General features: G+C 45.1%; 1 long non-coding RNA gene across 2 annotated transcripts; it reads right to left on the bottom strand.

Annotated features, from left to right (window-relative positions):
- Positions 1-1,843: 1,843 nt before the first annotated feature.
- On the bottom strand, positions 1,844-22,905 carry LOC140635273 (uncharacterized). 2 transcript variants are annotated; one of them, XR_012032633.1, is made up of 3 exons: positions 22,785-22,905; positions 4,282-4,476; positions 1,844-2,774 (listed from the first exon to the last, which is right to left on the bottom strand). It is a non-coding gene; the product is annotated as an uncharacterized lncRNA (long non-coding RNA). The 2 variants fall into 2 exon arrangements; XR_012032631.1 differs by lacking the exon at positions 22,785-22,905 and adding an exon at positions 9,587-9,683.
- Between the last annotated feature and the right edge of the window lie 80 nt (positions 22,906-22,985).

Here is a 22,985-nt window from a genome sequence, read left to right as displayed (position 1 = left end):
AAGAGAGGAGAGAAAGAAGGAAAGAAAAGAGAAAGAGGAAAAAAAAGGAAGAAAAAAACGAAAAGAAAGAAGAAAAAGAGAAAAAGAAAGAAAGGAAAAAAAGGGGGTGGGGGAAGGAAACAAATCAAAAAGCAAAACAAAACAACAAAAAAAAAAAAAAAAAAGAAGAAGAAGAAGAAGAAAGAAAGAAAGAAAAAAAGAACCACGGGGGAGTATCTTCTGATTCTGTGTACTTTAAGTCCCTTGGCTTCCCCTGGAAATTGTCCGTCTAGCTGGTCTTCTGGGGGAGGGGCCTGTTGTGCTGATTTTCAGGTGTTAGCAGTTGGGGGAGCTGCTGTGCCCCTGCCTGGTGCAGGGCTCAGTGGGGGTTGTTTACCCTGTGAGGCCCCAGGAGCAACAGCCCCAGTGGCGGGGCCAGCTCTGCAGCCCTGGATTCAGCTCCGGCAGGAACTCCGGAGGTCTCCGTCTGCAGGGCCTGGAGGCTCCAGGGCGGGGCCGCTGATCTGCTCAGCTCGGGGCAGGAGCGTCCTTGCTGTCCTGGGCCCTCCCGGCCTCTGCCTGTCCCGGGGGAGGCCGGATCCTGGGCTGTGTCCCGGCGCCCTGTGCTCCGGGGCCTGCGCTGTTGGATTCGCGCTCCCGGCCGCGAGCCCCCTCCGCCCGAGCCCCTCCGAGCTGCTCCTGGAACCGCGCAGCCCCCTCCGCACGGAGCCTCTTCCTTCGCCCGATTCCGCCGAGCTGCTCCGGTCCCGCCATGCGCGCTGCAGCCCTTAGGGAGCTCGGCGCACTGTCCCGGGGCGCAGGTGTCTGTTAGTGTCCCAGGGAGCCCGAGGGCATCCCCGCCCTCCTGGGTCCTGCTCCAACTCCCTGCGAGCCCCTTTCCGCCCGGGAAGGTCGGTGCAGCTCCTGCTCCTCCGGGACGGGGCTCTCCTGTCCTGGGGACACTCGCCCCGGCCTCAGCCCGGCTCCTCGCGGGGCCCCTCCCCCTTGGAGGCCTTTTGTTTCTTTATTTCTTTTTCCCCGTCTTCCTACCTTGATAGAAGCCGAACTCTTCTCACTGTAGCGTTCCAGCTGTTCTCTCTTTAAATCTCAGGCCGAATTCATAGATTTTCAGGGTAATTTGAAGGTTTTCTAGGTAATTTGGTGAAGACAGGTGACTTGGGGACCCTACTCTTCTGCCATCTTGCCCCTCCTCCTTTAATTAATTTTTATGAAGGTATAATTGACATACAACATATCAGTTTGAGGTGTTCAGCATAGTAATTCAGTATTTGTGTACAATGTGAAATAGACACAAGTCTACTCAACACCCATTACCCCATGTTGTTACAATTTTGTTTCTTGAGATGCGAACTTTCCAGATCGGCTCTCTCCGTGACTCTCACATCTGAAAGAGCTGCCACCAGCCATGGCCCCCATGCTGGCCCTCACGTGCCCAGGGCTGGCTTACTTCCTAACTGAGGATGGGTTTCCTTTGACTGTCTTGACCCATCCCACTCACCCACAAACCATACCTCTGCCACCACCAATCTGTTCTCTGTATCTCTGAGCTTGGTAGTTTGGGGTTTGGCTTGGTTTTTGTTTCAATTCCATATGTGAGACCATGGGGTATTTGCCTTTCCCTGACTTCCTTCACCGAGTGTGGTGGCCTCAGGATCTAACCACGTGGTCGCAAATGGTAGGGGTAGGACTTCCTTCTTTTCGATGTCTGAACAACATTCCATTGTGTCTAGAATTTTCTTTATCCAGTCTTCCACCAGTGGACACCTGGGTTATTTCAAAGTCTTGGCTGTGATAAGTAATGCTGCAGTGAACACAAGGGTGCAAATATCTTTTCCAGGTAATATTTTTGTTTCCTTTGGGTAAATATCCAGAAGTGAAGTTACTGGGTCGTATGGTAATTCTTTTTTATTCCTAAAGATTGATTTATTTATTTTAGAGAGAGAGAGCACAAGCTCAGGGGGAGGGGCAGAGTCTGGAGGCAGACTCTCCACTGAGCAGGGAGCCTGACACAGGACTGGATCCCAGGACCCGGAGATCATGACCTCAGCTGAAGGCCAGTGCTTCACCAACCAAGCCACTCAGGTGCCCCTGGCTTTTTTTTTTTTTTTTTTTAAGGCAGACGTGTCCAATAGAGGAGGCAGGTGGGGGACTCCTGGAGTCTTTGCTCACCCAGGGGAGTCTGGGGAGGCAAATGGTCAAGGCAACAGCAGCACAAACGGAATTTATTGAAGAAGAACCATCCCCCAGTACTTGGAAGTGATAGAACTGCAGCTCTCTCACCTTGCGGGGGAAACCTGGAAGGAGCTCGGAGTCCCTGGCCTCACCCAGCAGAGCCCCTGAGCTCCGAGCTCCTGAGGACTGGCAGACCAGAGGGGGAGCTCAGCTGATCGGAAAGGAAAACCAGGAGTCAGGATCACACCCCATTGTCGCAGCCCATGAAGCCATGGCTCCCAACCTCCAGACAGAAGAATACTTTCATACGTTATTTTTGCTTTGTCTGTTATGAGGAGCTCCTCAGTTGACAGTCTTCCTTTATGGCGTCTTTTCTCCAAAGCCTCCGTGTTTCCCTGTGAGCTCATAGTCCCTGGGAAGTGCAGTGCGTAAGGGCGAAGGCCTGAGGCCCAGCCCCAGACCTGTGGCCCCGGGTGAGCTGCAGTGGGAGATGCTTTTCGTCATCCCTGTGACACTGCTCCTTGGGGGACTGCTCTGTGCTGTGTGCTTCACTGTGACTCTTTGCAAGGAACATTCAGAAGCCCTCAGACTTGGGGCAGGCTCTGGAAGCGCAGAACACACAGGTTGTAATAACCAAGTTTCTCTGTAGAGACAGCTATCTGAGGGAGCAGGTGACCCTCACCTGGGGCTGGGCGGCACGATGGTATCCTCTCTAAATGTAAAAGTCCCCAGAGGCCCCACCTCTGCCCCTCCACAAACCATTAGGAAGGCCTCTTTGGCTGCATTTTAAAGCCCAGGGTGAGCAAGCCTGTTGGATTTGGACCAGACAGGTGAGACCCTACTGCAGAGAAGAAACAGGCCAAGCAGGAGCCTGGCCAAAGGGAGGAGGCCAGGCTGGAAACCTAGCCAAGAGCATCTCTCTCCTTCCTTTTCCTCTGTGTCCCAGCCCTCTTCACATTTAGAATAAAACCCATCCCTGCCTCTGAGAGGTCAGATTTAATTTTTTAAACCTAATTAAACCGGATGGTGGGGAGGAGAGGGCGGGTTAGAGACCATTGTGCCTAATAAATACAGAACAGGTTCTCGTAAACCATGGGCGGACACACCCAAGACTCAACTGCCAGAGCCTGGAGCTGAGTCGTGGATTTGCTGATTCACTCCTAGAGAAAGCTGACCAGCTTTTCTTTTCTTATTTATTTCCATGGACAAACTGTGTCTTCTCTCTCCATGGCAAGCTAATAGATTTTATAATTACTTACTTGTGCCTTTTTTTCATGTCCTATTCTAGTTTCAAAGTTGGAGTTTGGTGATTAAAATACCTATAACATCGATATTTTGTTTCCAAAGACATTTTAATTTTAAATGAGTTAGTGCAAAGCATCATGTCCCTTCATGCACAAGCGCATCTGCCTATTCTGCTTCAACAGCCTCCTTCATCCCTTGAGCATGAGGAATCACAAAGATTGACTGCTGTGGCTAAACTCTTAAAAATTAAATGCATCACTGGAATGGGGGCATTGTTACCATATTTTTGGAGCCATAGGATTCCAAAAATCCCCCAAGTACAGATTTATTCCCTTTTCCCTAGAGAATGGTGCAGTGGACATAGCCAGGGCTTGGGGTGGAGCTGAACAGAGTCTTCGCGTCAGGTCCCCCTTCCCGGGTTAGGGCCAGTAGCTAAGCTTCTGTGCCTGTTTGCTTGTCTGCAAAACAGACAGTAATGCCTATGTCAAAGGGCTGCTTAAAACAGCGTCAGGGGCACCTGGGAACTTGACAAAATGCAAATTCTCAGGCCCCATCCTACCACACCTTCAGCTCAGAAGCCGTGGGGATGGGCCAGTAGCATGAGATGAACCAGTCCTCCGGGTGACCGGGATGCCCAATCACTCACACACGACAGCCCCTGGTTCAAAGCACACAACATATAGCAAGTGCTCCATAGTTGGTATCTTCATACCTCTTTAAATAACAATTCTTTGCACCTAATGACTTGTGCATGAAATGAGCTAGTGATTTCAGCCTGCTAGCTCAGTTTTAGCTACTACAAACTCTAGCCCCAGAGAGTCACTCCAGAATGGATGCCAAGCCCAAAACCACCACCTAACTCACCCGAAAGAGGTCATCTTCCTGGAAGCAGGTGGAAGAGAGTATGGACAGGTAACAATGTGTGTTATTTTATGGAGGGTTTCCTTACAGGAAAAGTACTTCAGTACTCTCTTCATTTCAGGGAGAAACCAGGTAATTTCAGATTCCCAAATAGCCAGGCCACTGATGGGGCTGAAGCCTTGACTAGATGCTGCCATCCTGTGGGCAGAAGCGAGACAGAGCCATGACCACCTGGCCACACAACCAGCACTGCTGGGCCAGGCCGCAGACTGGGTCCAGGCAGCTACAGGGGTGTGCACATCAGAGCCCCTGCCCTGGGAACTGGCCAAAGGCTCATGGATGAGACAAGCCTGCAAGCAAATCGCTTATGTACTGGGTGCAGGAGCCAAGCAGGGGAGATGCTCACCATAAAGAGCCTGGAGAAACTGCTCACTTATGCAATGTGTTCCCTTAGGGCAGCAGAGAATTTGCAGAACTATCAATAAAATTTCACAGAACAACAAATACACAGATTTTTTTTGAAATAAACTAAAAAATAAGAGTGACAAAAAATGCTATTCAAACCTTCAATTTTTAATTACAGTCTCCTGATGGAGAAAAGCATGGAACCAATTCATTTCTCCTGATGTAAGACACTTGGCAAGCACTCCATTGATAAATTGGTGCCCTCGTCTGTATCTGTTCAATTACTCTGTGGATACTTCATTTTAACACAAAATTCCACCCTTTGAGTGAATGCAGTTAACTTAAGTTGCACATGGGACACCTGGGTGGCTCAGCAGTTGAGCATCTGCCTTCAGCTCAGGTCGTGTTCTTGGAGTCCTGGGATCGAGTCCCACATCGGGCTCCCAGCATAGAGCCTGCTTCTCCCTCTGCCTATGTCTCTGCCTCTCTCTGTGTCTCTCATGAATAAATAAAGTCTTAAAAAATAAATAAATAAACTTAAGTTGCACATATACCTAATTCAGTCTTTCAGATAAGTAAAAGATACTTCTCTCTCCACCAAAGCAACAAAATGTGTGCAAGAACAAGAGAGTGTCAGGAGAATTTGAAGGCATCTTGAATACGAGGCCAAAACTAGAAAAATCAGTACATCAAAATAAATAATGAAGTAGCAAATTACAACCCATTGAATAAAATAGGAAACATGAATCTAAGCTATGTAAGTAAATAAATGAATGGAATGTTTGAGGAAGGAATGTTTGCATACTGCTCCACAGAATGCAAACTGGTGTAGTAAACAATATGGAAGTTCCTCAAAAAATGAAGATGAGACCTACCCCATGACCTTGCTCCCATTCCTGAGTACGTGTCCAATGGAAGCATCCATATCTTGATGACACGTGTGCCCTCCCACGTCCACCATACCCAAGATGTGCAAACAGGCTAAGGATTGGCCGGGTAAAGAGACATGGTGTGGACAGGCCCTGGGCCTTTCTCCAGCCGGGAGTCATTTGTGACCATTCAGGATGTGTGGAGGACGAGCAGCTGAGTGCAACAACCCTGAAAGGATGGGCCAGGTGCCACAAGGGCTCAGTTCCGTGGGACAAGTACATTCTGGAAGGTGATGTGGAGCACAGTGACCATACTTAGTAACCCCGTATTATGTACTCAAAATCTGAGAGTAGCTCAGGGGTTTTTTTTGTTTTTTTGTTTTTTTTTCTTTTTCTTGAATTCCAGGATAATTAAGGCAGTGTTATATGGCTTCTGTGTGTTGAGAGCAGCCCTGACCTGACTGTGCCCCACTCCTGGAGCAGTAACAGTGGGAGGTGATGGATCGTGGCAACCACCTCACACAGTGTTCCTGCATCAACATATATCCTGTACCAAATTACATCACACAAGTGGCTTAAATACACACACTTTCTTTTTGCCAATTATACTTAAGGAAAGCTGGGGGTGCGGTAGGAAGAAAGTCAAAACAACAATAATCCAAAATCAAATGAAACACTGCCCCATGAAATATTACAAACAGGAAAAGAATGGCTTTACAGGGAAATGGCCCGGCAGACACCACCTGAGTCAGGTGAGGGAAGCACCCATTATCATAAAGAATGAATCTGAAACTTGTCCCCTGAGACAGGGAGCCCTGGGGGTGCAGCACCACCTTGCCACCCCGCATCTACACAAATGGCAGACAAACATGCCGGGAGGCTTGTTGCACAAAGTACCCAGGAATCTCCAAACAGGTCAAGGTCACCACAGGCAAGGGAAGCCTGAGGAAAGTCGTGAGATCTGATCTGACCCGGACTCCAGCTCTGCAGATCACGGTAGCAGTGACCAGGATAACCAGCAAAATGGGAAAGATCTGACACTCAGACAGTGGGTCTTTGTCAGCGTCAACCTCCCAACCTGCACAGCCATGTAGCAGTTGTGCAGAACGTCCTGGCAAATGCTGATGTTTTGGAGGGAATGGGGCATCAGAGTGACAACATACCCTGCAATGTTGGGGAGGAGGGCTTTGTACTTTTAACTTCTCTGTACATTTGTGATTTTAAAATAAAAAGGAAAACTACTTTTTTAAAAAAAAGAACACCAGTTCTGGAGTTAGATTCCTTGGGTTGTAACCCAGTCTCTTACAGTACTTATAGGATCTTGGATCGGTTCCTGAACTTTGGTCTTCATGCTTGTATCTGTACAAGCACAGCATAGTAATATCTCCTCTGTGAGGTTATTATAAAGATTAAATGAGAACAATAAATATTATATATAATATAATAAATATTATATGTATTATAAATATAACAATATTTATAATGGGAATCATTTAATTTATCACCCAAACTGGGATTGTTTTCAGAGTGAAAAGGGGTGTCGACTACTGATTCTTCAAAGAGATCATCAAAATGATGTTGCCTGATGTGGGAAGGGTGACTCGTGTTCCAACAAACTGCTTCCCCAGTAGTGTCTTAGGAGGGCAGCCATGGGTGCTAGTCAAGGTTCGGAGGCTGGTTTCCAGAATGATCAGGATTGACCAGAATCGTGACCTCACAGTCAGGGTTGGTAAGCAGAGGAATGCTGGTGTTGGAAGGGAACCTCAAGATGTTAACAGGCCTCCAACAAGCTGTTGAGTAATCTGAGCTGTGAGAGGTGCCCTGACCCTAAGAGGACCTGCTGGGCAGTCCACATTCAGATGCATAGATTCTCTAAGTGCCTGAAACACGCAACGAAGCTATTTGCTACTTCATCTTCCTGGGCACGACTTCCTGGAGTTCAAGTCACATTAATGCAGTTTTGGTGGTTAATCCTATTATTTTTTTAAAGATTATTTATTTATTCATGAGACAGAGAGAGAGAGAGAGACAGAGACACAGGCAGAGGGAGAAGCAGGGTCCCTGAGGGGAACCCGATGTAGGACTCGATCCCAGGACCTTGGGGTCGCGACCGACGTGGTTGAGCAGAAGGCAGATGCTCAAACATGGAGCCACCCAGGCATCCCTCTGGTTAATCCTATTAAACTACGCAGGGCTGCAACTGGTCTCCACATTTGTTGGCCACCAACCAGACATAGGCACAAACTAGGATATGTGATAACCCTACCTGCCTCCAGACAGATACCAAATCCATATACTAGAGGGATAATCATCCCCATGTGGCAGACAGAGGAGAACTTCCTGGATGGATCAGAGTAGTTCAGTTGTGAATAGTCAGCAGGAGCTCACGGGGTGATAGAGGGAAGGAGGAAGGAAGGGGTGAGGCGGGCAGGAAGAAGTGAACCCGGCATAAGGAGCTAGGGCCACAGAGCTGTCTGTCGGGGTAAGTGGAGCAGGAGGGGGAGGCACCTGGGGGTCTCACTGTGCAGTCTGGGCTCTATCCTGAGGATGATGCTAGACCACTGGACAGTCACGAGCAGGGTGCGTGTCCACACAAGGGCTCGGGAAGTCATATGGCCACGCTGTGGGAAGATGGGGTGCAGAGATGCAACAGTGAAGAGGAGTTTTGGTAATTTGGGAGGGAAGTGGGAGCCTGAAACACATTTAAATCAGTGAGAGTGGTGGATGAAAGAGAAGTTGGCAGAGCTGGGGGCTTGTGTTTGGAGTCACAGCAGGACCAGTGAGAGGAAGAAGGGGATTTTGTTGGAATTGCAACTGACGTGATGGGGTTGCCCTATCCATGAACACGTTTCATCCTTTTTTGAAAAATGATCGTTCGATCACATTGTTCAATTTTCTTCATAGAGAGCTTACATTTGTCTATTCCTGTATATGACATATTGCTTTGCAATTATTACATGGTATCTCAAAGCCTCAATCCCTATCCCAAGGGGATGGATTAAAGGTGACTATGAGCAAAGTGGCCACATGCCCAGCCACTTTGGGAAGCCAGTGTTTAACCAGAAAACTGTACTCCCCAGGGTGGCAGGCCAGTGGCCAAATAGGAAACGGAGTGGTTCCCTGGCTTGTCCTCGAAGACAGCAATATCACCTCCCACTGAAGCTGCAGTGTGGGCAGAAGGGGAGCCCTGACCAAACCTGCAGTGAGGAAAACTGCAGCACCACAAGGCAGCAGGACAACTCCCCCTCTAGTACGCCGCATGCTGCCTGTCGAAATGCAATGACCAGAAGCAGCAGGTGAGGAGGGAGGCCTGTGGCTCACCCCCACGTCCAAGTCCATAGGGAAACATCATCCCTAGATGTCTGACACTGCATATTTTCATGTCCCATGAACTGGATTTGTACGTTGGTGGCAGCAGTAGCAGTGGTGGTGTTCCCAGGGGCTGAGTAAGGAACTCACTATTGAACCCGCAGGAAGTGGTTAAGTCTTAGATTGGGGGATTTTGGTGATTAGGAGCAAAAGTTAGAATGAACGAAGGAACATTTCATAAACAGCTCAGATGCTCATGGGTGACAGGCAACAGTTCTGTCTGGCCCCTTTCACTCCCAAAGGCCTTTCCTATTATTTTATGCACTCCTCCCAACAACTCTATGAGGTGAGCACAAAGGATATTATTATAGTAGTTATAGCGGTGCGGATACCGAGACCCTGGCAATTTAAGGATGTGGCCTTGGAGGGTCCCCAGGGGCACCCATCAGACCCTCGACACCAGCACACTGCCCTTCACCTTTGCCTGTCTACAGAAATCTCTTCTCAGTTATCCAAGGGAACTGGCCAGTTGGGAAACAGAACATAAATATTTGCTGGGGTGGAGAACAAGAAATAAACAAGGACAGATATAACCACAATTTTTATACTCACCCAGTGACATGTTCTACTCCATTTATTATAGAGCCATAGGGAAGCTTATGGTGAAAAGGATGCTCAGCATAGCTGACTCGGCCCAAGGGACACAAGTGTGAATACTTCCTCACCTGGCATTGTGGGCTGATAACAACTGCTGAGCACGGGCCTCCCTGAAGCCACACATGACTGCCCATTTGGGGACAATCCTTCAAAGCTGATGGAACTAAATAAATAAATAAATAAATAAATAAATAAATAAATAAATAAATAAATAAAAACCGATGGAACCCTAAACAGGTCACACTTCCATTGGGAAGCATCCTGCATCCTTGGGCTGGGAGGAGAGCTCTGTAAAACATGTTTTACTTGTATTAACTATGCTATTAGACTTAAGATGGGCTCTTCATTGTGATAACTACATGTCTTCCAACAGAAGATACACAAAATGGTTCCTCCTGGAAGGAAGTGCACTGGGGAATATTTTGGTGCCAGCAGCTAAATTCGCTTACATGTTCCTCCAAAGATTCTGAAGACTCTAAGAAGAATTGTGTTTCATAACCATTGGGGCACATTGAAAAAATTGGATACAGAGAACGTAATCTGGCTTTGGGCAGCCCCGGTGGCGCAGCAGTTTAGCGCCACCTGCAGCCCGGGGTGTGATCCTGGAGACCTGGGATTGAGTCCCACATCAGGCTCCCTGCATGGGGCCTGCTTCTCCCTCTGCCTCTCTCTCTCTTTATATATATATAAAATCTTTAAAAAAAAGAACTGGCTTTAGGGGAACACCTGCGTGGCTCAAAGGTTGAGTGTCTGTCTTTGGCTCAGGGCGTGGTCCTGAAGTTCCCGGATTGAGTCCCACATCCCTGCATGGAGCCTGCTTCTTCCTCTGCTTGTGTCTCTGCCTGTCTCTCATGAATAAATAAATACAATCTTAAAAAAAAAAAAAAAAACTGGCTTTAATCTACAGTGGCTGAGGACAGGAGAGCCTCCTAACACCAAGAAGGTACTGTGTGCAGTGAGCAAGTGCAGTTTGAATCTTTCAGCCCAACGCTGCCATGACTTCTCCTGTTTGGGATTACTTTTTTTTTTTACATAAAAAAATATTCTGCTTAGAGCTCCGTCTCCTCATGAATTTCTCCCCTAGTAACTTAGAGTGACCCTAAAGGCAGGCCTAGCGCTTACATTTTTACATTTCAAAAATGTTTGTTCTGCTTTAAAACAAAAATGTGAAGGAATACGTTTGGTTACTTGACTGCTTAGACCTCAAAGATGGCTTAGTTTTTGAGACAATTGGTTAAACTGTTCTGGAAACATGACCTTCTGTTCATTGACACACTTCACATTAAACCACAAAGCACACTTACCTCCACCTTGAAATGTTTTCATTGTATGTCTTCTTTAACTTTAAAGGATCTTTTAGAAATTATGTTTCAAAGAAGGCTTTATCTCAATCAAGGTCAGTATTTCTTCCACTTTCAATTTTGTTTTGTTTCTGTCAAATTCAAATGAAGGCCAATAGAATGCTGGTACAAGGTGAGGCTCGAGGACAGGTCAGGCTCACCTTCATCTCTTCCCGCTGGGCTCACTCGCCCCTCGCCTAGATAGCCTGTGTAAGGCCTCTCCTCAGCCTCACACAACCCCCAGGATTGGGATCGGGATGGGGATGATAGCACTCAGGAGGAAGTGCTTCCTCTCCCCTAACCCCTCTGCTCCGCTGCAGGCAGCAGCCCAGTCTCACCTCCTCAGACACATTCCTCCCAGAAAGGGGGGTCTGCCGTGAGAAGAGACCTCAGGGCACATGGGACACGCCAAAGCAGAAATTGGATTCCCTACTTCCAAAGCATCTCTCTGAGTGGTAGAAGTAGAAGTAAATTACGTTTCTGTTTTTCTGTATAGGATAAATTTTCAGGTAAGACCGTATGTTATTTTCACAAACAACAAAATGCAATGAATGTCCTTTATATTTCTAAAAGTGGTGTGGAGCTATAAGGAAACATGGGTTAAGTAAAGCAAAGGAACATGGTAGGACGACATGTGTAGTACCATTTGTGGTGAGCACTTTGAAAGGATGAAGGATTCAGGATGTAGGAAGGAATGGTGGGTCACATCCGCCCTGAAGGGTAGAGAGAGCAGCAGTGAGAGAGGTGAGGTCTCAGCATCCCTGGAACCTCCCAGAGTCTGAAAAATGTAATCTGTGGAGACTTAGTTTGTGGTCGTCAATGACAGGTGAGTGTGACCCTTGCAATGGGCGGGGGCAGGGAGGACAGACTGAGATGGACCAGCTAAACAGGAAACACCAGATTTTGACAGATGTGACCTCGTTGTAATTAAAAACGTCTAGGCGATGAATGACAGAATGGCAAAGTTGAAAGGTGAGACAGATGTGGAGAAAATACATGTGAGGAGGCAGATGTGCACCATCCCCCCAAACTCGGCAGCCAGGGCCCAGGGTGGGGGTGCCGCTGTGGGAGAGGGTAAGAGTGGGGCTAAATGAGATCCTGATGGAGCCGCAGTGTGCTCCCTTCCTACCGGGGCTTTGGTGTCTTGGGGTCACCAGGTCCACCAGAGGGTGAGCACTTCTGGTAGGAGGACAGAAGGACAAAGTGAGGGCTTCTTTTTTGAATAGTAAGATACCCCACCCCCACCCCCAGCCCTCTTCTGCTTAGTTTCCAGAAAGCTATCAACCAGGTTGACACCTCTGGGAAGGAAACTGGAAGATTCTTTGCCGACGGAATCTGGAGAGCTCAAGAGAGACAGGAATCCAAAGATGCCAACACAAGGGGTTCTGCAGATCACCCCATAACTGAGGTCCTCTGCCTTAGATGCACGTTAGATCTCTTGGGACCTTTTGAAAACTCACAGCTCTGTTCCATTTTCTGCGCTGGCTATTTGTGCCTCCGCTCTTCCGTGCTTGATGTCTGACCAGGGCTTTTTCTATTTTATCAGTTATTTCAAAGAACCAACTTGTACCTTTACTGAATCTGTTGTGAACTTGTGTTCTGCTTCATCGTACTTTGTATTATCTCCTTCCTTCTACCTTCTGTGTTTAGTTTGTTGCTCTGTTTCTAACTCCCTGAGATGGATACTTATATCACTAATTTTCAGCTTTTTTTTTCCTTTTTTTAAAAAAGATTTTATTTATTTATTCATGAGAGAGAGAAGCAGACACAGGCAGAGGGAGAAGCAGGCTCCACACAAAGAACCTAATGTGGGACTCGATCCCAGGACCTCAAGATCACACCCTGAAGGCAGATACTCAACTGTTGAGCCTGCCACCCAGGCGTCCCGCCTTTCTTTTTTCCTATTTTGTATATTGTGGTATATACCCAATATATGGTAGACAGTCTATATTTCATTGATAAATGATCGATTGTAAGGCTATAAATTTCCCTCTAAGCAAGCACAGCTTTTTCTGCATCATATAAGCTTAGGTATTTTCAATAGATTTCGTTCAAAATATGTGTTCAGGGATCCCTGGGTGGCGCAGTGGTTTGGCGCCTGCCTTTGGCCCAGGGCGCGATCCTGGAGACCCAGGATCGAATCCCATGTCGGGCTCCCGGTGCATGGAGCCTACTTCTCCCTCTGCCTGTATCTCTGCCTCTCTCTCTCTCTCTCTGTGTGACTATCATAAAAAAAAAAAAAAAAATGTGTTCATCTCCATTGTGACTGGATCACTCCATCAGGTGTTCAGGTGTTGCTTGATTTCTAAACATTTGGGGTATTTCAGTTCTTGTGTGTTACTCATTTCTAAACTAATCCCACTGCAGCCAGGGGATGTTCTGTTTGATCCCAGTCATTCAACAATTGCTGAATTGCTTTATGGTCGAACATGTAGCCAACTCTGGTGAATGTTTCAGCACTTGAAAGTACGTGTGTCCTGCAGCTGTTGCAGGACATCCACCTACTAGGCCTTGCCTTCTGGTGAATGGCAGAGCTATGTTGGAGCTTCCAACTATAATGGACAACTTCTCTCTCACTGTAGTCAGTCCACTGTTTTTGCTTTATATATTCTGACACTTTGTTCTTAGATATTTGCTAATTATATATTGTTCTATCTTCTTTTATTTATTTATTTATTTTTTATTTTTCTATCTTAATGATCTGACCTCGTTATCATTATGAAGTAACCTTTTTCATTTCTTTCTATTTTGCTCTTGACATTAAAATCTCCTTTATGGACTATTAATGTTACTACATTTGCATTCTTTTATTTTGTATATGCAGACCAATGATTAAACCCATCTGTTATTATTAGTGTCCATCATGATATTGTTCAGTTCTAGAGCTTCCATTGGTTCTCATATTATAGTTTCTGGTTCTCCTGAAATTGTCCATCTTGTAATTTAATTTCTGAAACATATGAATTACAGTTATCTTACAGTCTGGGTGTGATAACTCTAGAATCTGCATCTCCTGAAGGACTCCCTCCTTATGCAATTGGTCTCCAAAGTTTTGGTAAAAGTTCCTGTTTTATAGATCTATTTTTCATGAAGTGCTAGACCTCATGTACAAAAAAAAGTATAGAGATCATTTGAAGTACTAGACTGTCTTCACCTAGAGAGAATTTATTCTTGTTTATAGGAGGGATGAGGACAGTGGCAAACCACCTGAATAAACCTGAGATTGGGTTTGATTCCAGCTAGATTCCAGTATTTGTGAAAGGAGGCTGTTTTGTTCATCATTACTTCTGGGTCCAACCTGGGGTGTTTCCTGGGACCCCTTCTCACTGATGAGCCCTGAGCTCCATGTATCATCTCCCTTGTGAAATTTCCAGAAGCTCTTCTCATCCTCTCAGCTTCGACACTAGAATGGGCAGAGAGCTCAAACGAGACCGAGTGTAGGTCTGCTCCATGGGACCCCCTCTCCTGCAGCATCTTGGCCCACACATGCTTTCCATGCTTTCAGACAGACATGCTAGAAATACTTCACCCAGCCTTTCTAACTGTGCTTGACCTGATACAACGTGGTTTGAGACATGTCTGCATGATTTTTATTTATTCTACCTACCCCAATGAGTCTGAAAAAGGAAGCCCTTAAGAGCACTCAGGTATTTCTCAAACTTCCTCTCAAATGAAAAATTCTTCTGCCAGTAATAACTTAAAGAACCCATCAGAAAATAAGAGAACACTCTGATCTGGCTCTCTTAGATGTCCTAACATATTTAGTAACGTTCCTGGAGGGCTGCTGAGACAGGCCACTTCAAAGACTTTGCTTTGCTTTCGTTTTGTCTCTCCCAAACCACCACAGCAGAAATATCTGTGCCCACACACACTCCCAGCAGCCTGCTTTCTCTACTTCTAGTTATTCCCAACACTAGGGGTTCAAACTCATGTATACCCAACCTCAGAATACAGAAAAGTCTCATAAAAGTTGGGGCACCTGGGTGGCTCAGTCAGTGAAGTGTCTACCTTCAGCTCAAGTCATGACCCTGGGGTCCTGGGATCAAGCCCCCCATCAGGCTCCCCACTCAGTGGAGAGTCTGCTTCTCCCTTCCCCAGATTGTACTCTCTCTCACTCTCTTTCAAATAAATAAAATCTTTTAAAAAAACGCTCATAAAAGTAAAAACACATTTACAAAAGTTCACACAAAGAGAATCCTCATTTGGAGAAATTGCTATTCCAGCATCTCTTAAAGCACTAGTGCTTTTTCTCCCACATCTGTGCCTCTGAAATGCTGTTCTTTCCTTTGAGAACATTTTCCCTCTTTAGTTCTTCTCATGTGCTCTACTTCAGGGTCTCTTGACCTCACCTTTCACCAGAACCCTTAATTTTCAGCTCCAGCCACCACGCCGGGACCACTTATGCAGGACTCCAAGCACTTTCACGCAGGTGCATACTGATGGGCCTCTGTCCACACCAACACCATCGGACCTCTGCCCTGTGGCTACCCCTTGCTGCTGAATCATTAGATGCCAAAGGACACATGAACAAGCACAGAAGGGCAGGAGAATGAACCCTCACAACAGGAGTCTGTAGGAAAATCCCTCTTTTCTTTCCCCAAGAGAGTTTATTGAATGATTGAAGATATCTTTAAAATAATCCCCCAAGCAGACTTTCCTGAGACATTTTACCTGGCTTCTTGGAGGATGGCCCCATAAGACTGAGCTATCACCCTTGCACTAAAGTGGCAGCTAGTTTGTAAACACATCTGCATACTGGCTCTACTTCTTTCTCTGTGTATGAACTCAAACAAACATATGATAATGGCCAATTCGTGGAGTTAGAAAAGACAGAAACAAAAAATTAGATAACAGTCTGTATTAATCAGAAGGGATATGCAAAGAGCTAAAGTATCATTGGAGCTCATGTACTGTCCAGAAGAGTCAACTTTTTGCTTAAACTTTAGACCTTGTTAAATTAAAATACATGATAAATTTAAAGAATAATCACTAAAAAAAGAAGCATCATTCTGAATCTTTAGAAAGAAAAACACAGAATAGGAAAAAAGTTTCAAAAAGAACTCAATTAGGTATGCCTGGGTGGATCAGTCAGTTAAGCATCACTCTTGATTTCAGCTCAAGTCATGATCTCAGGGTCATGAGACAATCCCTGCACTCAGCACTCAGTGTGGAACCTACTTGAGATTCTACTTCTCCCTCTGCCTCTGCTCTCCCCACTCCATGCTAACTCGCTTGTTCTCTCCAAAATAAATAAATCAATCTTAAAAAAAAAAAAAAAAGAATCCAAAAATAAGAATGCAAGAAAGAAAAAAATCCAGAAACAAAATACGTGGAACAAATAGAAATCAAAAAGTAAGACAGAATCAAAGACTAAATATATCAAGTATCAGGGCAGCCTGGGTGGCTCAGCGGTTTAGCACCACCTTCAGTCCAGGGTATGATACTGGAAGCCCGGGATCGAATCCCACATCGGGCTCCCAACATGCAGCCTGCTTCTCCCTCTGCCTGTCTCTGCCTCTCTCTCTGTGTCTCTCATGAATTAAATAAAATCTTTAAAATAAAGCAAAACAACTTAGGCTGAAAACAACAGGATCAAAATGGTATTATGAGCAAATTTTCACTAAAAGAAAGTTGGTTTGGCCATGTTAAGATGAAACAATATAAGCCTTAAAATAAAGAGAATTAAAGGAACATTTGGGTGGCTCAGTGGTTGAGCATCTGCCTTCCCCTCAGGACGTTATCTCAGGGTCCTGGGATGGAGTCCTACATCAGCCTCCCCACAGGGAGCCTGCTTCTCCCTCTGCCTCAGTCTCTGCTTCTCTCTGTGTCTCTCACAAATAAATAAATAAAACCTTTAAAAAAATAAAGAGCATTAAAGAAATAGAGATAACAGTGTAATGACAAGATTTAATTAACCAAAAATCATAATAACACAATTCTAAACATATAGGCACCTAACGAAATATATTTAAAATATGCAAAGTATAAATTGATAAAAACTACAAGGAGAAATCAACAAATCTACCACTGTGGGAGATTTTGCAACATGCCTTTACCTATGACTGGTGATCCAAGCAGACAGAAACCCACAAATTTCAAAGAAGAGTATTACAGAAACTACATTCTGACCACAATGCAAAGACTTAGAATTTAAAATTTCCATAGATTTTGAAATTAAAGAACATGAACATGCTTTTTAAATAACTCATGAGTCAAAGAAGAAACCGTAATAAAAACTTAAATACAGGGCAGCCCCGGTGGCGCAGCGGTTTAGCGCCGCCTGCAGCCCAGGGTGGCGATCCTGGAGACCTGGGATGGAGTCCCACATCAGGCTCCTTGCATGGAGCCTGCTTCTCCCTCTCCCTCTGTCTCTGCCTCTGTGTGTGTGTGTGTGTGTGTGTGTGTTTGTGTGTGTCTCATGAATAAATAAAATCTTAAAAAAAACTTAAATACATCTTGATAATGAAACAATGATAATGAAAACAGTATCTATCAAAACTTGTGGGAGGGGCACCTAGCTGGCTCAGGTAGTGGAGTACACGACTCTCTATCTCAAGGTCATGAATTCAAGCCCCATCCACACTGAACACAAAACCAAACCTGTGGGATATGAAAAGTAGTGCTTTGAAGGAAACTTATTTCCTTAAATGCTTTTTCTATAAGGAGGAAAGGCTAAAAATTAATGAACTAGAAACAAAACTTAAGCAGAAAACAAACAGAATAAACTCAAAGAAAGTGGAAGGAAAGAGATGATAACTGTAAGAGCAGAAACAGAAATAGAAAATGAAATAGAGGGACACCTGGGTGGCTCAGCAGTTGAGCGTCTGCCTTCGGCTTGGAGAGTGACGCTGGAGACTCAGGATCGAGTCCCACATCAGTCTCCCTATATGGAGAGACTCTCTGCCTATGTCTCTGCCTCTCTTTCTGTGTCTCTCATGAATAAATAAATAAAATCTAAAAAAAAAAAAAAGGAAATGAAATAGAAATAGAAAAATGAAATAGAGAAAAATCAAGAAAGTTGAAAGCTGGTTCTGTGAAAAGTCCAACAAAATAATATAAATCTGCAATGATGTATCTAAGAAAAGAAATAATAGAAGCTATAGATAAATAATTCATCAATCAATTTTCACTATAATATGCTGTGGTAAATGACAAAATCCCAAATCTCGGGATCCCTGGGTGGCTCAGTGGTTGGGCATCTGACTTTGGCTCAGGTCATGATCCTGGGGTCCCAGGATTGAATCCCACATCGGGCTCCCTGCAGGGAGCCTGCTTCTCCCTCTGCCTCTCTCTCTGTGTCTCTCATAAATAAATAAATAAAATCTTAAAAAAAAAATCCCATATCTCACTTGTTCTTTGCCTGCTGCATAAGTCAACTACAGATCCACCATCAGGTTTTCCTCCACATGTCCTCTCCCTTCTGGGTCCCCAGGTACAGACGTGCTAGTTTCATGGAAGAGGGAAAGATCAAGAGAGCTAGGGCAAACACACATGCTATCTTTTAAAGTTTCTGCTTGTGTATGATGACACTTTGACCAGAGTCATTGTCAGCTGAGTGGGCATACACATCCCTCACACAAGAGGCACTTCAAATCACATGACAACAGGTGGGAATGTCTAGTCCTCTTACAAGAAGGGGAGCAAATATTGAACGAATAGTAACACAATCTACTACAAGCATATCATAAATGAAAAAGGAGAAATAACTGCAAACATAGCAGAGATTAAGAAGAGAACACTACCAACAACTACATGTCAATAAATTTTAAATCTTAGATGAGATGGAAAATTTCATAGAAATCTATTACTTACTAAACCACTTCAAGGAGAAATAAGATATCTAAACAATCCCATAAGTATTAAAGAAATGAAAGCAGTATTTTAAAATCTTCCCACAGGGGCACTCAGCTGGCTCAGTCAGTAGACTGTGCAATTCTTGGTCTTGAGGTCATGAGTCTGAGCCCCACACTGGGCACAGTTTACTTAAAAAAATAAATTAAAAAAAAAAATCTTCCCACACAGAAAATGCCCAGCCCAGACAGTTTGATAGGTAAATTCTACTGGAACTTGAAAGGAAAGAGCATTCCAATCTTATTCAAATTCTTCCAGAGGATATATACATAGAAGTAATACTCCTTGGGGAACCTGGGTGGTGCAGTCAGTTAAGCATCTGCCTTCAGCTCAGGTCATGATCTCGGGGTCCTAGGATCAAGTCCTGTGTAAGGTTCCCTGCTCAGTGGGGAGTCTGTTTCTCCCTCTGCCCCTCCCCCTGCTTGTGCTCCTTCTCTAAAAAAAAAAAAATATTTCTTTAAAAAGTTATACTCCTTGTATTATTCCTTGAGCCTTACAACACAGATGAAGGCAGAATGAAAAAGGAAAATCACAAGCCCATTTGTTCGTTAACACAAATGCAAAAATCCTACACAGCATATAAGCTGAGTACAATAGCATACAAAATTGGTCATACTCTATGGTCATGTAGTTTAATCTAAAAATGCAAGGATAATTTAATATTAGAAAGTCTATACATGTCATTTATCATATTAATACATTAAAATATGAGAAAAATATGATCATCTCAATAGACAAACTGATTAAATTCAATATCCATTCAAAATAAAAAATTTTCAGTAAACTAGGAGTAAGGGGATTTACAAAAAGCCTACCAAAATATCATTCTAAATTTACTTACCAAAAAAGCCTGCAAAATAATTCTAAATTTCCTTTTGAAAAATCAGGATCAAGGAAAGAATGCCCAAATCAAGAATGTGAAAAAGGCATCACCATTTCTATTGACATTATAGGAGAGGTTCTAACCAGTGTTATACTTTAAGGAAAATAAAAATTGACATTATAGGAGAGGTTCTAACCAGTGTTATACTTTAAGGAAAATAAAAAGCAAAATGACTGGAACTGACATTATTTTCATATGATTATTTATATAGAAAACCCAAAAAGAATCAATAAACAAATGATTAGAAAGAATGGACAAAAAAAAAAAAAAAAAGAAAGAAAGAAAGGACAATTTATCGAAATCAATGACAAACTGTTGTATCCAACAAGGGGGCTAGATACAATATCAAATTACAAAACTCCTATTTATTTCTACCCTAGCAACAAACTATTACAAAGTGTAAATTTAAAGGATATCACAACAGCAACAAAACTTAAAAGGTATCTAGGAATAAACCCAACAAAAACTGTGCAAAATGTGGACACAGAAAATAGTAAACCTTTACTGAAAAGACATTAATGAAGACCTAATAAAAAGATAGCTATGAATTAAGACTCAGAGTCATAAAGGTGCAAATTCTACCCAAACTGATCTGTATATTCAAAGCAATGCCAATTAAAATCCCAACAAGTTTTGTGTATGTGTCTGTGCAACCAGAGAAGCTTGTTCTAAAACATGCATGGAAAAATATAGGACCAAGAATAGCCACGCAGAAGATGCAGAAGAAAAATAAGGAAGATTTTTCCTGCTAAATAATCAAGACTTTTTCTATGGCTATGGTAATTAAACAGTGTAGTGTAGACATTAATATCCACAAATCATACAGTAGAACAGACAGTTTAGAAGTACAGCCATGTTAATGTTAATACATTACCACGTTGGCACAACAGTTAGGAAAGGTGGGGCTAAGTTAAAAAACAAACCTGGGGGATCCCTGGGTGGCGCAGCAGTTTAGCGCCACCTGCAGCCCGGGGTGTGATCCTGGAGACCCGGGATCGAATCCCACATCGGGCTCCCGGTGCATGGAGCCTGCTTCTCCCTCTGCCTGTGTCTCTGCACCTCTCTCTCTCTCTCTGTGACTATCATAAATAAATAAATAAATAAATAAATAAACAAACAAACAAATAAATAAAAACAAACCTGGGCGAGGGGAGTCATTTGTAAAAAGTAAAACCATAAACTAAATTCCAGAGAGCGTAAGAATTGAAGTGTCAAAAACAAAACTAAATATTTTTAGAAGAGTAAATTAATATATATTAAGGTTGGAAAAAAGACAGTAAACATTTATAAACTGAAAGTTAAGAACGTGTATTTATCAAAACAGAAAGTGAAAAGACAAGCCATATATGAGAGAAGAAACTTGCAACACACAGAAGTAACAAAGAAGTAGTGTTCGGTACAATTCACTAAAAAAAAAAAAAAAAAAAAAGAGCAAAAGACATGAACTGGCTATTATAAGTGAGCCAAAGATGGCCTCTGTATACAGCCCCACGGTTATTTCTATACCCGGAATGGGACCTCTAAGCTCAAAGCCTGCCAGTAAGTACCACACTTAGATGTTTACACAGGGATCCCTGGGTGGCTCAGTGGTTTAGCGCCACCTTCAGCCCAGGGTGTGATCCTGGAGTCCCGGGATCCAGTCCCACGTTGGGCTCCCAGCATGGAGCCTGCTTCTCCTTATGCCTATATTTCTGACTCTCTCTCTCTCTCTCTGTCTCTCATGAATAAATAAATAAAATATTTAAACCCTTCAGAGCTTTCTGACCCAGAGACTTCCCGCTGGGCTGCAGGGCAAGGTCACCTAACAACCTGGGAATTTCCTTGCCCTCCGCTCCTTCTAGATGCCCCAGGGTCTCCGCATGGTCTAGTTGTGAGGGACTTCAGCACACATACGTCAGAGCCGGCAAGAAGAAACGTGTGTGTGTGTGTGTGTGTGTGTGTGTGTGTGTGTGTGTGTGACTGCCACCTCGTGGTCATACCTTTTTGATCGTCTGCCTTGAAATCCCTTAAGTCTTGGCCAATAAATACACGAGACGCTTCACCTCAGGGATGTGCCAAGAAAGCTGGGATGAGACTATTTAACTCCCATTTCATTGCCCCAAATGCAGAAGTCTAAAGCATTAGGGAAGAAAATACGGATGCGGGCAGAAGTGTAAACTGCATAGCCACTTTGAATAAAGATGGCAGTATCATAAGAAGGTAAGCACTAACACCCCCAAGACCCATCAATTCTACTCCTAGGTAATTGGACCCAAGAAGTTTTTAGCACCAAAAGGCAATTCCTCATAACAGCACTGTTGGAAATAGCAAAAAAAACCAAAAAAAAACAAAAAAACAGAGACGGCAGAGCTGTTCAACAGCTGGAGAATGAATAAATGACACGCTCACATAGTGGACCGCCACGTAGCCGCGACTCTGCGGGGGGCCGCGAGGATGAATCTCAGGTCTGACCGAGAACGCCCGCCCAGGGTCCCTCGGTGACACCCTAGCGCCCAAGCAGATAGTATGGGGCGCACTGGCGCTCAGGAGTGGGGGGGTGCCTAGGAGGGAGCCGGCTGGGAGGTGCCCAGGCCCCTGCCATCCCAGAAGCCTACCCAGGCCGGGATCTCGCTTCCGGCCTTCAGAGCGCCCAGAAAAGGGGCGCCTGGCGACTCCGCCCCTGCAGCACCCGACGCTTGGTTGCAGCTCAGGTCGTGATCTCGGATCCCGGGAACAGCGCCACCCCCCCCCCGCCCCGGGACTCCAGGCTCGGGGCTCAGCTTGAAGAGTCTCCCCCGCCCCTCCGCTCCCCTCCGCTCGGAAATAAATCGATCCAAAACAAAAGAACTGTGAGAAGTAAATTGCTGTTGTTTCCAAGTCTGCGGTAGTTTGTGGGGGCGGCCTGGATGAACTAGACATTTAGTAACGCGCCTGTGAACGTGCGTCCAGAACACCAGACGGTTCGCCAACACGGAAACCACCATATTGCTTAATAAGGACTCTAGATGTGAAAGTAACGCGCTGGAAGAGCGGTGCGGACAGTCAGGCAACAGCGTGAGGGGCACCGACCCCACAGGAAAAAGTCACCGGGCGGCCCGGCGGCCGGTCACAGGGGATCACCTCCGGGCCCGCGGTGCAGAGCCCGCAGAGACCAGCCCTCCCTGCCCCCGCCCCCCGGCGGCCCTCACTACGGGGCTTTCTAGATAAACTGACCGGCCGTCCTAGGACCACGTCTGAGCAAGGAATTCCGGGTCCTCGAGGCCGTCCAAACACCCCCGGAGCTACACACCGCGCCGGGCGTCGGCGAGCACCTCCCCCCACGTCGATCCCGCTGACCCGCACCCCCGCCCCCGCCCCCAGCGAGCCCCCCACAACACCCACAGCAAAACCCCCGCGGCCACCACGCAGACAAAA

Source organism: Canis lupus, chromosome 6 (assembly GCF_048164855.1).
Source record: "Canis lupus baileyi chromosome 6, mCanLup2.hap1, whole genome shotgun sequence".
Lineage (NCBI taxonomy): Eukaryota > Metazoa > Chordata > Mammalia > Carnivora > Canidae > Canis > Canis lupus.
Note: the sequence above shows the minus strand (reverse complement) of the source record. Positions and strands in the feature narration are given on the sequence as shown.